Genomic DNA, 15,843 nt, shown 5'->3' on the forward strand with positions numbered 1-15,843 from the left:
AAGTTATATGTCTGATCAGATATATCTAGAATCACTCAACATCTCAAATCACTGTTTTCCTCTTAAACTGTAACATGCTAATAAATATTTTGTGTAAGCTGGTGAACAAGATTGCAAAACTACCATACTTCTACTTCTTTTAAAGATTTATTATCTTTAATATAAGGATTTATTTCAGCTAGGGTATTGTCCTGTGTCATGTTCTGGACTGTTTTCTTCATGTAATGTCCCATTAATATTAAACCGAAGCCAATGATAACAAAATCTTAGAAGGTAGTGAAATCTTTGGGGGAGGCAACTATTTTACACATATAATAGTACACTGCCTTTTATGGTATTTTCAAATTGACAGGATTTCATCTTAACTCACCAACTAAATAGATGGTATTGACCAATGGAAATCTATTTAGTAAATGAAATCATTTTTTAAATGGTGTCTATAGAAAGGTGACTATGGCATTTATGAAAGCTGTTCTGACTCCAGATCTGTTAAAAGATGGAGGAGGGAACAGTAGCATGTGGAATTAGTGTCAAGTTTGCTTTAGCTCTCACTTTAATGTCAGAACCAAAAAATACTTTTTTTGGCCTCTCTTTCACCTTACCATTCTCTCTTACGTTTTTCCTTTCTGATGTTTGTCCCTTTCCAGACATCTCTGCCATAAATGAAACCAATCATTTGACCCCATCACTTATTTCACTCTTCAAAAAGCATTCATTGAGCCAGTTAGTAAAGATACAAAAGCAAATATAAATTGGTTTATAAACTACAAGGACTCTGATATGAGTAACAACTTCCTACTGGCCATTGTTACTTGACTGATCGATTGATTAATTTTCTTTGCTCTTTTTTAAAATTTTTTCTTCTTAACAGAACAATGTGATCAGACCGATTGTAATGTATTTCTACTTTTCTTGAGTGTGTGCTGTGGAGTGAGTGAGTCAGTGAGAAAGAAGTAATTGCTGCTGGTAGACAGTCCCAGGAGAAGTGACCCAGTGAAGAACAGGAGATGACAAAGCCATTCAAGGGGTTGTATGTAATCAAGGCATGGGATCATACAATTTTGGGTCCCGATGACTTCAGAAAGGCACACGAACCTTGCTGATTTCTCCTGTGAGGAGGAACAAGTCGCAGTTCTAGAAAGTGTATATTATATCCACTTCCAGAGAGAACACCCAGGTTTTGGGAGTATCACAACCTGAACCAGAGATAAGAGATAAGTAGGGAAAAGCTTACTGGGGCCAATAGGTCACTACTATAGTGGCACTGTAGCCAATATATATACATCCTATTACTATTTGTATTAGTTATCTATTGCTATATAGAAAATTATCATAAATTTAGTGGCTAAAAAGTCACATATTTATTTTATCATATTTTCTGTGTTTCAGGAATAGACATAGCTAGTGGGTAACTCTACTTCAAAAGGCTGATTTCAAAAGGCTGAAATCAAGGTGTTGACCAGGGCAAGGGACTCATCTGAAAGTCAAATCGAAAAGGATCCACTTTCAAGCTCAAGTAGCTATTGCCAGGATTCTATTGCTTTTTGACTATCAGGCAGTGGGGCTCAGCCCCCAGGTGATTGTTGGCCATAGGCCATTCTTACTTCCTTGCCATGTAGGCCTTTTGAATAGCTAGCTTACTTCACTAAAATCAGCAAGGGGAAGAGTCAATACACAGTGCCTCCTAACAAGATAGAAATTAGAATCTTAGAAGTTACCTCACAACCTTTGGCCTTATCCTCTTATTTACAATCAAATAATAGGTTCCTTCTATACTGAAGGTGAAGGGATTACACCATGGCGTGAATGCAGAGGTAGGATAATATGAAGTCATTTAAAAGTATGTCTCCCACACTACTTACATTCACATTTTTTTTATTACAAAGTATTCCAGATACAGAGCAGACTAGAAGAAGCATCAATGATGTAGCATAAACTTTAGAGCAGAAAACCTGGGTTCAAATCCCAGCTCTTCTACTCTCTAGTTGTGTACTTGGCATTCAGTTCATTACTTAACTTCTTTGTGTCTCAATTTCCCTATCTATAAAATAGGAAAAATAATCCTGCTCATCTCTTAGGATTTTTATGAGGATTAAATGAGTTCAGTTGTTTAAGTAGTAGGGCAGTTTTACTAAGCTTTTGTTATTATATTTTGTGGATAATATGGCAGAACCAGATGTATTCATCACCTAGCTACACCCCGGACCGTCCACTCGAGGGCATGTTTGGTTTGCAGAGAGACAAGAATATCCAGATTTACAAATCTGTCTCTAGAAAGCAGGCCTGGGCTTTGGCTTTCCTTATGGAGAACAAGGCATGGAAAGAATTTACCCATCCTGAGTGCCCTTAAGCCAAAATGAGGATGCAGAAGGAACTGAGTCACACATACTCTACTTCCCTGAAGTAAAGGGGCAAGGGTCTTCATACTTTGTTTCCCTACTTGGAAATGGAAATTCTCACCTCTCTGTGGAGCCACAAGAAATATGAATCAGGTGGTATTCTCAACCCCCAACTCAATACTTACCATGACCTAGAAGGCACTGCATAAATCTGGTTCTATCCACTCTCCATCATCATGACGATACCCCAGTAACTTCACTTACTGTCCCCAGTAACTGACTTCCTTTCTGTTCTCCACAGGAACCAGGAGCTTTCTTACCTCACAGACCTTGCATATGCTCTTTCTTCTGACTGAATGCTTTCCCCAAATCTCTCCACACTGTCATTTCGGTCTCAACTTCAGCAGGAAGGACTCAACCCTCCCACAGAGGTCTAGCATGTAAATTCTCCTTCTCCAATTTTTTTATTTTACTTTCTCCCCTTATTAGAATGTAAACTCTATGAGTCCCAAAGTCTTTTCTGTCTAGTTTTCTGCCGTATTGGCAACACCTAGCAGACTCTCTGATAGTAAACATTTGTTGAATGAATTAGTTAATGAGACAGATGCAAAGATATGACTGTTGAATTCAACTACGTCTTTACAAAGGAGAAAAACTAGCCATTTTAAACTCTCAAGATTTTCAAATAAGTGGTCACGTGAAGGTAGAGCTAATTGTTTTTCCCTAACCATGATCTAAAACTGTATCTTATTCTTCATGTGGAAAGCATTTTAATAAGTGATAAGTTAATTAAATTAATAATTTTAATCAGGAGCTTAGAAGAGACAATTTATCAATTTGTGTTCATAAATTAACTAGGAGGCAGAACTTAACAATTAGCTGTTAATCATGTGCTGATTGGTTTTGAAATAACTAGTTGCTTGATCTGATTATTTTCATGTGGAATATCTATTGGAGTTCTGTATTCTGCATGCCCAGCATTGGACTGCCAATAAAAAATGTGTTTCCAATATCATGGGGAAGTCCTCACAATGCATTGTTAAGTACAAAGAGTTCACTCTGTGAATTCAATTTTTTTTTATAAGGAAAGATTCTTTGGAAATATAACCAACTATTAAAAGTGGCTATTTCTAGAAGGTGGTTGGTTTGCAGGTGATTTTAATTTTATTCAGTCAGCTTTTATGCTTTTTCATAATCTTTGTACTTCAGATTATTTTAATAAGGGGTTTCTAATGCAACTGCAAGAACTTTCTCTGTGTGTGGATATCTTAATAGTTGAAAATCAATGAATAGTTGAGGTCAATACGGATTTAAGTATTAAAGTCTTTTTAAAATGAAAAAAGGATATGAACCAGCTGCATTCAGTAAAGTCCTGGACAGAGACAAATGGACTAACAATGGTTAAACAAAGTTTAGGCAATAATCTCAAGGAAGTGTTTTCAACCAGTGGGCGGTGCTTGAGAAAAAAACACCCTGCCAGGAGGAGCAGTAGAGCAGTCCCCTGGTGCCACTTCAGGAGAACAGAAAGAGCACTTAACAGGAGAGACCCCTGAGGACTATTACTATATTAATGGCTAAACCCACTACTGAAGTCAGGTGGGAAGTTGGCCAGGCCTCTGCTAAGTCTCAGGTGCTTGATGTAGCTGCCTTTAGACAATGATACGTTTGCATTTTCTGGAGACTGTGCAGGCCAAGTTCACAGAATTTGGTGGATAACTTTTTTTTTTTTTTTAGATTTGTCCATTCCAGAGACTTAGTCCCACACATTAATTCAGAATTATTTCTGAGCCTTCATAGTTGCTAATTAATTTTCTAACATGTAGCACAAAGAAAGACAAAAGCCCTTCTTTTTTTTTTTATAGCTCATTCATTTTTACATTTCTTTCTCTGCCCTACCCCTTCTCTATTAGCACAAAGACTCCTTCTATTTTATATAGCTGTAAAAACCAGCAGGCTTCTCTCTTAATCAGTGTTGTCTGGGTTCGTTGCCTGAGGGTCTAGGTCGTTAGTAATAAAGGTCATTAGTTGATGTTTCCAACATACAGAGACTGTCAAATGATCCCCTCATTTAATCTCCCCGTGATTAGAAACAGGCCCAAGCTTGTAGTATTTAGTCATTTTATTTTCTTGTGGGAGAGGTAAAAGGCTACCTCTTGGAAACAAAAGCTTTTAAAAACTAATAGCTTCTTCATAGTAGACCTGAAGGAATAACAGACTATATAAAGGCACTCAGAGCCGAAACAAGGAAGAAAATGCAAAGAATTGGTATCTGCTGCACCCCAGGCTTCTTCAAGGAGCTGAATTAAACGTGAAAGGAATAGTCCCATCGAGCGGTAGGCAGCCCTAACTTGCCCGCCCTTGTTACCTTACATCTTAGCACTGTCTGATTTCCACCATTCTAATTGAAAAGACACTTTGTAGTAAAAAGCTCTGCTTGAGTCACTTTGAAATCATGGTCCTCAGGTTTTCTTTCTGGCAAATGTTTCTTAGAGATCACTGAGCTTATTAAACAGTTCTGTGTTCGGAAGCTTCTAATGTTGGAACAGGCATAATCCAGACACCTTGGTCTAGGACAAATAGCAGCCAATTCCCCATGGACTCTTTGGAGAGAGGCTGTGTGCTGGTTTCCCTCCCTTGACCTGTATCTTTAGAAGCTCAATGCCATGTACACAGGAAGCACCTGGTAAATATCTGCGATGGCAGATCATAATTATATAATTATCATTAATCATAAAACAGATTAATTTCTGTTCATCTAACTTCCTCTGTGCACCCAAAGGAAGAATGAGGATTTATACAATATTAAAGATTTTGTAAAGAAGGAAAAATAGTTGTATTTGAGTGGAATTTAATAATATTTAGGGAGATAAAAGCATTTATGAAGTTTGGACACCTAACAATTTTTCACAATTCATTTTGAAACGTTGAAAATAAGATTAATGAATGCAATTATAGATGTGTTTCTCTTTTCTTCCAAACTTTCCTCAGCATTATGTTACACAATGAGTACTGTGATATAATGATTGTCCTAAGAAAGTGATTTTTTAAGGAAAAGTCTTTGTTTTCATAGTTATTTTGCAGTACAGAAAAACTGCCTTTTTTAATTTTTAAAGTTCCTTGAGACAAGAAGTACATAATCTGGTTAAAAAAGAAAATGGCAAAATTAGAGTATTTAAAGCTCAATCTAATAAAATGCATAATCATTTTCATCATAGGTGACCACCTTTGATCAAATACTGATAATTTATCACAGTTGAACTAGCCTTTCCTGGAAATCTGCTTCCACTCTGTATAGTTGGCATATCTGTGAGCATTCAAGGCCTCACTGACTCCAAACTGAGGCAGAGAATTCCAGTCACCTGTTCATTGATTCACACTATTTTTTAACAAAGAGGATTTGTGAAAAAGGAAATGAAGGGAAAATACCATTTTGAGCTTCTGCATACCAGGCAGTTTTCCAGATTTATCTCTTTTAATCTTAACAAGAATTTTACCCTACAGGGTGCACATAATTATTTCCATTTTACAAATAAAGACATTCAGACTGAAGAGAAGCTATGACTTTCCCAAGATTATAAATTTGGATAGGATGGGAAACAAATTTCAAGCCCACAATGACTGCCTCTAAAGCTTACACCCTTTCTTATATTCCATACTGGTGAAATTACTTTTAAAAAGATACATCTACTGCATTTATTCTCCCTACCCCATTCAGAAATTTATATTGCCTATTTACTTTTCTAACTATTTATATACATTATTAATTTTAGTAATTAAGTATATATTGATTTTTTGATGCAAGTTTTCCCTTTGTCCTACTTTATTTTTGCTATTTATTTCCTTTTTCTTTTTCCTTTGCACTATTTCTTTTCTTTTTTCTTTGCACTATTTCTTCCCTTCTCTTTCTTATCCTTTTCCTTTACAAAAGCAGTTGACAAGAAGGAGGAAATAAAGCAAAAAAAAAAAAAAAGTCCCAGTAGCCCAAGTGAAGAAAGAAAGAAATATGAGGCTTGGTATGTACTTCTGGGAGATTAACCAATAAGATGATACATGTGCCCAGGCCAATGACCATTCATTAAACTTGTGTATTGAGTTCCTAGTATGTGCCTTCCATTGTGTTGGTCATAGACTTTAACATCAGGAAATATAGAATTTAATTGACAATATTTAAACATGATGAAGGCAATGAGAACGAGGATGATATGGCCAAGGTGTTGAGGAGAGACATTGACTGGGCCCTTAACCAAATTGGTGGCAGAAAACCAAGAGCTCCATAAAGAGTTGAAGCTTCAGATACGTCCCAGAGTTTCAAAAGAAGTATTTGAATCCATGGTCCACTATCTAAGGAAGATTTATCTGTGGTTCTAGACTAAAATGATAACAGCATCTAAAGACTGTGATTCATGGAAATCAGGGTCTAGAGAAGAAAATATGCTTCAAGCATAAAGGTTGTGGTTTTGGGTTTTGTGTTCTTTACCAGACGGCAGGCTTGGAGTAATAAGGCTGAAACACATTTCACTTTGCTAACTGCACCTAATCAGCACAAAGTCACACTCTCAAGTTCTGAATTATGCTTTAGTAGTCATAGACAGAAAAACAAAAACAAAAACAAAAACAAAAACAGCTCTGGTCTTTTGCATTTACCTAGTTATTTATATTGACTCTTTACATTTTTTTTTTTTTTTTTTGGATATCATGCTAGGTGACTAAACAATGTAATGGTTAATCATGGGACATTCAAATAGAACTCCACTGTCTGAATGAAAGCTGTGAAATTAGTAGTTTTATCCCAAAGGTATTCTAGGAAGAAAAATTTCAATATAGTTTTAAAATTAGAAATTTTTATCTAAGTAGAATTTATAACTGTAGTTTCCATTATTTATGACATTATGTTGGAAAGTTGATAACAACAAAATAAAAATTGAAAGGAAGTAAATCAAATGTAGTTTCATTATATGTCTGAGAATCACTGAAGTTTGAAAAGCACTCAACAATTAAAATAAATGTGTCACTGTTACTTTTCTTGAATTACTGTTTATGGGTCTACTAAAAAAAACCCTATAGACTTTGTTCTTGAAGGTGATTTGGGAAATAAAGCTTGAAAATACAGTTTAACTTAGTACTTTAGCCAATAAAAATGGAGTACGTGTTTAAAAAAATATTCAGTATTGGTACACAACTTCCATCTCTAAAGCTGGTAGAAACAGAAAATGTACATTCTATAAGCAGAACAGAATATAATTTCCAGCATTTCTTTTTCTTTCTTCTCCTTTTCCCTCCCCTTGTTTCCTCTTCCCATTCCTTCTCCTTTTTCAATTTCAAGCTGGGTATCTGTCTACTAGATATGTGCTGATAGGGCTTTAAGAAAGTTTTGGTTTAATCTATTCAGCCTCTCATCCTTCCAACACAATTGAAATTTCTAATAGCCCATAAATCCCACATATATAATTTCTTATTCAAAATAAATTTACAATGATAAAATTGGCATTTTCACCTCGCAAATCAGAAATAAGTTCAAATGTGCCCTTCAATAGCATTGTATAGATGAGCCAAACTGAGCCAGCTATCAATTCTGTTTTAGTTCCATCTTAGAACCAAAGATGCCTCACCCTAAAGTCTTCCTCAGCTGAGTTAAGTACTGGTATGAGAGGAGAAAGCCTCAGCAAGAGGAGGCCAATAGTAAGGGAGGTCTTTGATAGTGTTTGAAGTAGCAGCAGAAACCAGGAGTACTAAGGGAAGAAAGAATGAAGAAGTGAAGAAAACCAGCTGAACAGAGGCAAAAGAAAGTTTGGGCAGGCATATACTAATCAATAGGTTACTTTATAATTAATGAAGTTGTTGTTTATCCGTATTTACATCTGATCTGCTTTTGAACACTCATGAACACATGCATTAAAAAATACATACTCCTCTTCTACTCTAGGAGGCACCATTTATAGGGAACAGAATGGGAATGATGCTTCTGGAATTGTACATCATGGTAACCTTCTTGAAAATTTACAGATTTGCAGATTTTCTGCATTATTTACAGAAGTTTTTTGACACATAGATATTATCAGTACAAAAACTCTAGAAAAGAGCTAACTTAAAAAAAATCCTATGTAATTATTAGACAATCAGGATGCTGATTACACAGAACTGATAACCAGATTTCTAGTTATATGGAATTGTTTAATATAACCAAAAATTTGTATGAACCTTTCCATAGATTTAGAACTAATGTTTTATATAACTTGATGAAAGCTATATTGTTATGGATGAAAAACCCCATATCTGAAAGTCAACATGTTAAAACCTAAGCTCTTGATCATCTCCCAGAAATCTTGGTCTATTTTAAAATCTCCTGGGGGTGCCTGGGTGGCTCAGTCGGTTAAGCATCCGACTTCAGCTCAGGTCATGATCTCGTGGTTTGTGGGTTGGAGCCCTGCATAGGCTCTGTGCTGACAGCTCAGAGCCTGGAGCCTGCTTCAGATTCTGTGTCTCTCCATCTCTCGGCCCCTCCCCTGCTCATGCTCTGTGTCTCTATGTCTCTCAATAATAAATAAATGTCAAAAAAATAAAATAAAATAAAATAAAATAAAATAAAATAAAATAAAATAAAATAAAATCTTCTCCATATATATTAAGGAAACTGCATCCTTTCAGTTTTTCAGACCAAAAAACTTGGGAGTCATCCTTAGCACCTAGAAAATCCTGTTAGTTCTTTCAAATTGGTTTAAGATCTGACCACTTCTTGCCACCTCTATGGTTATAAGTTTGGTGCTAGTCAACAACAACAAAAAAAATGAGGCAGCCCTGTTAATAATATTATGGAAATATCAACTTGATATTTTAAGTGAAATAATGAAGTTCCAAATTAATTTTCTTTTATACTGCCATTTGTGTTTTGTGATTTCTCACTACATACAGTCATGCAATATATTTATATGTGTATTTATTTTACTTGTGTAGAGAATAGGTAAGAAAGAACACCTTTGTAAGAATGCTGGAGAGGGGTACCTGAGTGGCTCAGTCAGTTAAGCATCTGACTCTTGATTTTGGCTCATGTCATGATCTCATGGTTTGTGAGACTGAGCCTCATGTTGGGCTCTGTGTTGACAGCATGAAGCCTTGGGATTCTCTCTCTCCCTCTCTCTCTGCCCCTACCTGCCTCCCTCAAAATAAATAAATAAACATTAAAGAAAAAAAAAAGACTGCTGGAAAAACTGACTGCAATAAAGAATGCTTAAGAGGAAAAGTATGGGAGAGTTTTTCTTTTGATCATATAATTTCTGCTACCTTCCGAATTTTATAGCAAGTGAATATATTGCCAACTTTTTTAAGTTTAGAAGACCATAATTACCCAAGAAAACATTTCATTTATTTTACTTTCAAGGGTTACTTAACTAATGGTTACTTTAAAAAGATAAATATCTTAAGATATAGTTCCATTTTTCACAATAGGTGAAAAATCAATTTAATATTATGTGGTTAGTATAAAATTACACTATGATCATTTTATATCACTATCTTATGGAGAGAATATAGTTGGAAAGTGGAGATAAATTACTTACGCCATTATGAGGTCTCTTACCTAGTGAAAATTAGGTGAAATTAAGAAAATGGAATGTATGTTTTGTGTATAAAAGAAAAATCATCATAAAATCCATTAAATTAATAAGGGGTCAAATGATCTTTCAGGAAAAATGATAGAAATCATGTCTCTGGAGACAACTGTAACCAAATTGGACAAAATACTAGAAGTATCCTCATGGGAATAATCCTGTTATCTGCCAGGGAAGTACATGACATCAGAGAGTGGCTTCTTTCTTCTTCTTCAATGATCCAGTACTATGATTATGAACAGTAATTAACTCTAACACAACAGGGAAGTTGGATGGGAAGAACCATACCTAAAATGTTGGATAATTAAAGTGAATGAAACAGGAAGCATGCACTGGGGACATAAAACGTGCTACTCCAGAAAAGCTATTAGCTATTGCATTAGAGCCTCTAAATCATATGCACTTTTTACCTTCATTGACTTAGGTCAGACTGGATCTTTCCACTAAAGGAGCCAAATGAGCTTAATGTTTTAGCTGGCTGATGCCAATGGCAAAGAGACCTTAAGATACACTTCAAGAAAGATGTATGATCAAGGAGGCATATGCTTTTCTCCATTAGTGTAACAAGTCAAGATATCATTTATTTCTGAAAGTGTTTTTTATTGTAACGGATATGGCTCATCATTTAACTCAGTTCACTAAACATCATACACTAGTATTTTATTATAGTTTTAGGAAGAGAAAGGGGAGATCTTTCAGGGGTAATTCGCTGACATTTCTGAAAAGTAGTATCATTGCTACAGAATTCTTAAAATGCTAAGTATAGGTTTGAATGCACAACATGTGGGCACTGAAATTAAGGGTTTCTGTTGCTGTTTTAACTACATATCATACACTAAATTCTTATAGAATCCATATAAAACATTGTGGGATTTCAAAGAAGAGACAGAAAGTATCATCGATCCTACCATTAACACCAAAGGGAAGAATGAAATTGGAGTAAAATACCACTAAATACTAATATAACACTACTAAGTACACTATGACTGTCAGAGCTATATTTTATTTAGGGCCATTATCTCATGCCACAGATTTTCCACATGAGAAAAAGTATTCACCTGCTATAATTCCTAATCTCTGGATTTTTGGTTTCATACAGAAGAAAGAAAAACTTTTTGAGAGTTCAAGTTTTCAATTGTCTCTTTTATATTTTAATGACATGTAGATAATATAGATACTATGATAATATCGATATACAAGAAGTTTTGGGACATAGATAACTGACACAATTTAGTGTGACTACAGATATGAGCAGTTATATTATGAATCTAGAAAGTAGAATGGGCATTTATATACATATTATAATAATGCATAAACATGGAAATTATCAGCTATCAATGAAGTATTTTGGGGATGCAATTTACTGTAGAAATAAGAACTGCAGGAAAGAATACTTAAATCATTTTTTTTTTTACTTTGGAAATTGAACAAGTCATTAAACATCTCTGAACCTCTATTTACTTAGTAAGAAGTTAGAAATAATACTAGGAATAATAATTCCTACATTGTAGGGATATTATGGATAAATTAAAAGTTAACAGGCAGGACTTGGCATAAAATAAATGCTCAATAAATTATAGCCATTATTCTGTGCAAATTTTGCTATGTTAAGCATTTTTTTTGTAAATGTAATTGTTAATGCATTTTGTTTCTTTTGACAGTTAGTGACCTAACTATCACTATTAATCAAGTGTTAGCCTGGTAATGTATAAGTATGGGGTAGGCTTGTCTTCAAGAGAGTGAATGGTCATTAAGTTGCATAAAGAAGTGGTTCTGGCTCTGGCCTGACTGTGAGATTGACCTGCTTTTTTCTATCATGCTTTTTGCAAGATTTTACAGTTCTACCTTGTAGATGCACCCTACCAGCCACCTGGTAGGTGTTCCCTCAGGGCAATGTCAAACAATGGTTAGAGGAGGGACTCAGGTCAGAGTTCTGGCTGTGAATCTCATCATTTTTTATCTACATACCTTTGTTTATATGATAATTGTATAATTTTTTTCTTCACTTTGCTTGTACCTAAATAGTCCTCAAATTCTAGAGAAATAAAACAAGATTTCTCTTCCATCTTGCATAAATATGTTAAGTATACATATTTAAAATCAAAGTAAAGTAAAATAGAATTTGTTTAAGAAAGGCAAAATGTTTACACACAAAAATAATGTTATATGAAAAAATACATATAGTTTAAAAAAGAGCTTTGAAACCCAAATAAAACAAACTGTTTCAGTGTATTTAGTTCAAAGTTGGATATAAATACTTGTTTGTGCTTTTTAAATTTATGTATTTATTTTGAGAGAGACAGAGCATGCGCAAGCATGAGCCATCAGGGAAGGAGCATGGAAAGGGAGAGAGAATACCAAGCAGGCTCTGGACTATCAGCGCAGAGCCCAGTGGGGGGCTAGATTTCATGAACCGAACTGTGAGATCATGACCTGGGCCGAAATCAAGAATTGGATGCTTAAACAACTGGGCCCCAGGCATCTCTAGATATAAATCCTTGTCAATGCATTACAGAAAATTATGTGACAAAACTTACTAGACATTATGGCTACACAGTTAGAATGCTAGCTTCCTTTTTCTTGTGTCAGGCCTAATTGACCATATAGGCTGAAAATAATGATGATGGGCCCAATTAATTATGCTTTCAGAATGTTAAACTTGTATTTAAATATTATTTTCAGGGTGCCTGGGTGGCTCAGTTTGTTAAGTGCTGGACTTCAGCTCAGGTCATGAACTCACAATTGTGAGTTCGAGCCCCACATGGGGCTCTGTGCCGACAGTTCAGAGCCTGGAGCCTGCTTGGGATTCTGTGTCTCCCTTGCTCTCTGCCCTTCCCCCTCTCGCACTCTGTCTCTCTTTCAAAAATAAATAAACATTAAAAAATTTTTAAATATTATTTTCATTATCCTTCTGACTCTTTGCCTCACATTAAAACAAACACTCTTTTCAGATATAGAAATCTACTTTAATAGAACAAATGAAACTAAGTTTTTAGATCTAGGCTTATGTTAACAGAACATATGAACAATTGGATATATGTTTTGAACCAGATTTAATATCAACCTCTGGTTATTTCTGGATTGTAGAAAATGTATACTTCTATAGTACAGTAATTTTTCAAACCCCATGATATAAATATATGTTTGTGTTATACCTACCAATGTATTTTAGGTTGTATGATGTATTCTAATTATGGGTTAAACTGAGATTCCATATATGAGGGATATATTCATTAATTCTATGTTCTATATAGTAATGTCTTCAATTCTCACTAGCAGGTGATAACTTTTTTTTTAACAACTATCATTTAGAAGGGACACTGGTGGGGCGCCTGGGCGGCTCAGTCAGTTGAGTGTCTGACTTTGGCTCGTCATGATATCGTGGTTAGTGGTTTCAAGTCATGGTCTCATGGTTTGTGGGTTCGAGTTCTGCATCAGGCTCTGTGCTGACAGGTTGGAGCCAGGAGCCTGCTTCAGATTCTGTGTCCCCCTCTCTATCTGCTCCTCCCAGGCTTGTGTGTGCACATTCTCTCTCTCTTTCTCTTAAAAATAAATAAATATACATTTAAAAAAATGGACATTGGCAAACAATAACTGAATTAAAATAAAAAGTTTGGTTTTACAAAGGAAATGCTTTTGTTGTGATTTTTTTAAATAAAAAAGTCACTGATACTGAAAATCAAGTCAAATCATTACTTTTAATTATGGTTTGATAAAGTTGTCTACTATAGTCATAATCCTAAACATGATTATCACACACTAGCTGCCCCCTCCATTTGAATATAAATCCAAGATTCACTCAGTGATCACCCACATTGTGAATTACTCTATACTCTTTAGATGTGTCATTTGGGAACATTTAAGTATTTGAAAAATATAGCTTCCCAGGACGGAGCTTCAAACCTTGAGTGACTGGCTATGAGAAGTACCTCCAAGATTCATCTTACTATAGCTCCTCTTGTTGAAGAATTAGGTGATCCATCCATATGTGCAATGTTTTGAGCCAATGACCTTGCTTGACTGGTTCCCTGTCTCTGGGTATGTATCCATAGCCCTTGAAAAGCCTCCTCCTCCCTTTAAGTTCTAGGCACCAGACTTAAATCCTAGCTCCTATTACAGCCATGGTTAAAACTGTAATAAATGCAGATATGTTCATATACATAGTTCATATACATATGTTCATATACATAGTAACAGTAACTATACATAGTTACTATATATATATATATATTTATATGTATTTGTGTATATATATATGTGTGTGTGTGTGTGTGTATTTTAAAGCGAACAAAAGAAATCCCAGTTTTGAAAAAATGTTTATTAGAATAGTTACCAGTTATATATGGTTACTGTATTCTCCCATCCTATCATATTAAACTGTTACTTTATTTTCTCAAATGTTTGTGTACTACATTGTAAACATGGGTTTAATGAACCTTCATTAAATAAACAAAACACTTCCTTCAGGCCAGTAGAACCCTGTCTAGCGTGCATATAATTATCCATGTGTATTTTCTGAATCTTAATACATTCTAAGTGAGAATTCATTTCTCTCTCTTTCTCTTAAAACAGGCAACAGTGATATTTCAGGAACCTATGCTTACCTTAAAGATTCTCAAGTTGCCCTTTGCTATTTTTATACAGGTCAAGACATAGCTTCCATTCTAGCTTAATAAAAGAGGAAATGATTTTCTTTCTTTTCCATTCTCATATATTTTATCGAGTGAGAGAGTTGTCTTCAGCACATCTGGTTGCAAGACAGAACAATGAGATGTTTATAACAAAATAATGTTGCATAATAAAGTATTTGAGGTATATGAAGAGTGAATCTCTAAAGAGATTAGAGCTGTAATTTGTATTTTGTTATGAAGATGAACACCTGTAATAGTCATTTTTCCCTATGGTAGAGATCTTTATAAAATTAACAGTGATTTATATTTATACTGGAGGATTAATCCATATTAAATTCAGATGCTAAGGCAATTTCAAATGAGTAAAAATGCTTTTTCTCTGGGTCAAAAGCAGGTATCGTGAGGTATTGTAAAACTGCCTTTACAAATGAAAGGCAAGTGTTAGAAAAGTGACATCCATTTCTTTGTCTAACAAGTTTCTCTTTGAATATGCAAACAGATATAAAGAAAGGAGACAAGTGGTGAGTGGTTATTTGTCATTAACATCTTATTGTGTCTGTTCAATCAAATCCTTTCTTGTGAACATCTAACTTAAATGTCATGGAAGAATACTCATAATATATCCTTGCTTTTTTTTTTTAAATTATTTCTCTTGAAGTTGGCACTCAATGTATAGATAAATAGCAATCCCTCCCTAAATTAACACATACTTGAAATTTGATTACTGTAAATGATGACTATTCAGACCATTCCTAAATAGTTGTTAGGTAAACAAAACTTGGAGTGGTCTTGATGAGGGACCATAAGGCAAGCAGAGGGTCAAACACAAGCTAGCATTACCTGCCCCCCACAGGTAGGATATGTGTGATATTCCTCAGGCACTCCTGGCTGCCCAAGAACAAAAGAAAGGACAGAAAACAAATGGTTAAACTTATAGGGTCTCCATCAGTTTACAATATCTTAGTAAATTATAAGAAAAAGGCACTATTATCATTAGCTTAATCTCTAGAAACCCATAGACTCTTCCCTGGAGCCCCAACATCACCCTCCCCTCGACAGTGATTTGAGGAACAAAGGCAGAAGGAAATGGCAGATAAAATTGGATTTCCTTACAACCTGCAGCCCATTGACAAATACTTGAGGCAGGCAGAGCAAAATGGTTCTCCAGGAACTCCCTACTGTCTTAATGTTAATGCTTTACTAGAGGGAAAAGCAACCTTAGTTTGACAATAGCTAGGCCTCGAGTAATCTGTGAGTCTTTAGCATATG

This window comes from Panthera tigris, chromosome B1, assembly GCF_018350195.1.
Source record: "Panthera tigris isolate Pti1 chromosome B1, P.tigris_Pti1_mat1.1, whole genome shotgun sequence".
NCBI lineage: Eukaryota > Metazoa > Chordata > Mammalia > Carnivora > Felidae > Panthera > Panthera tigris.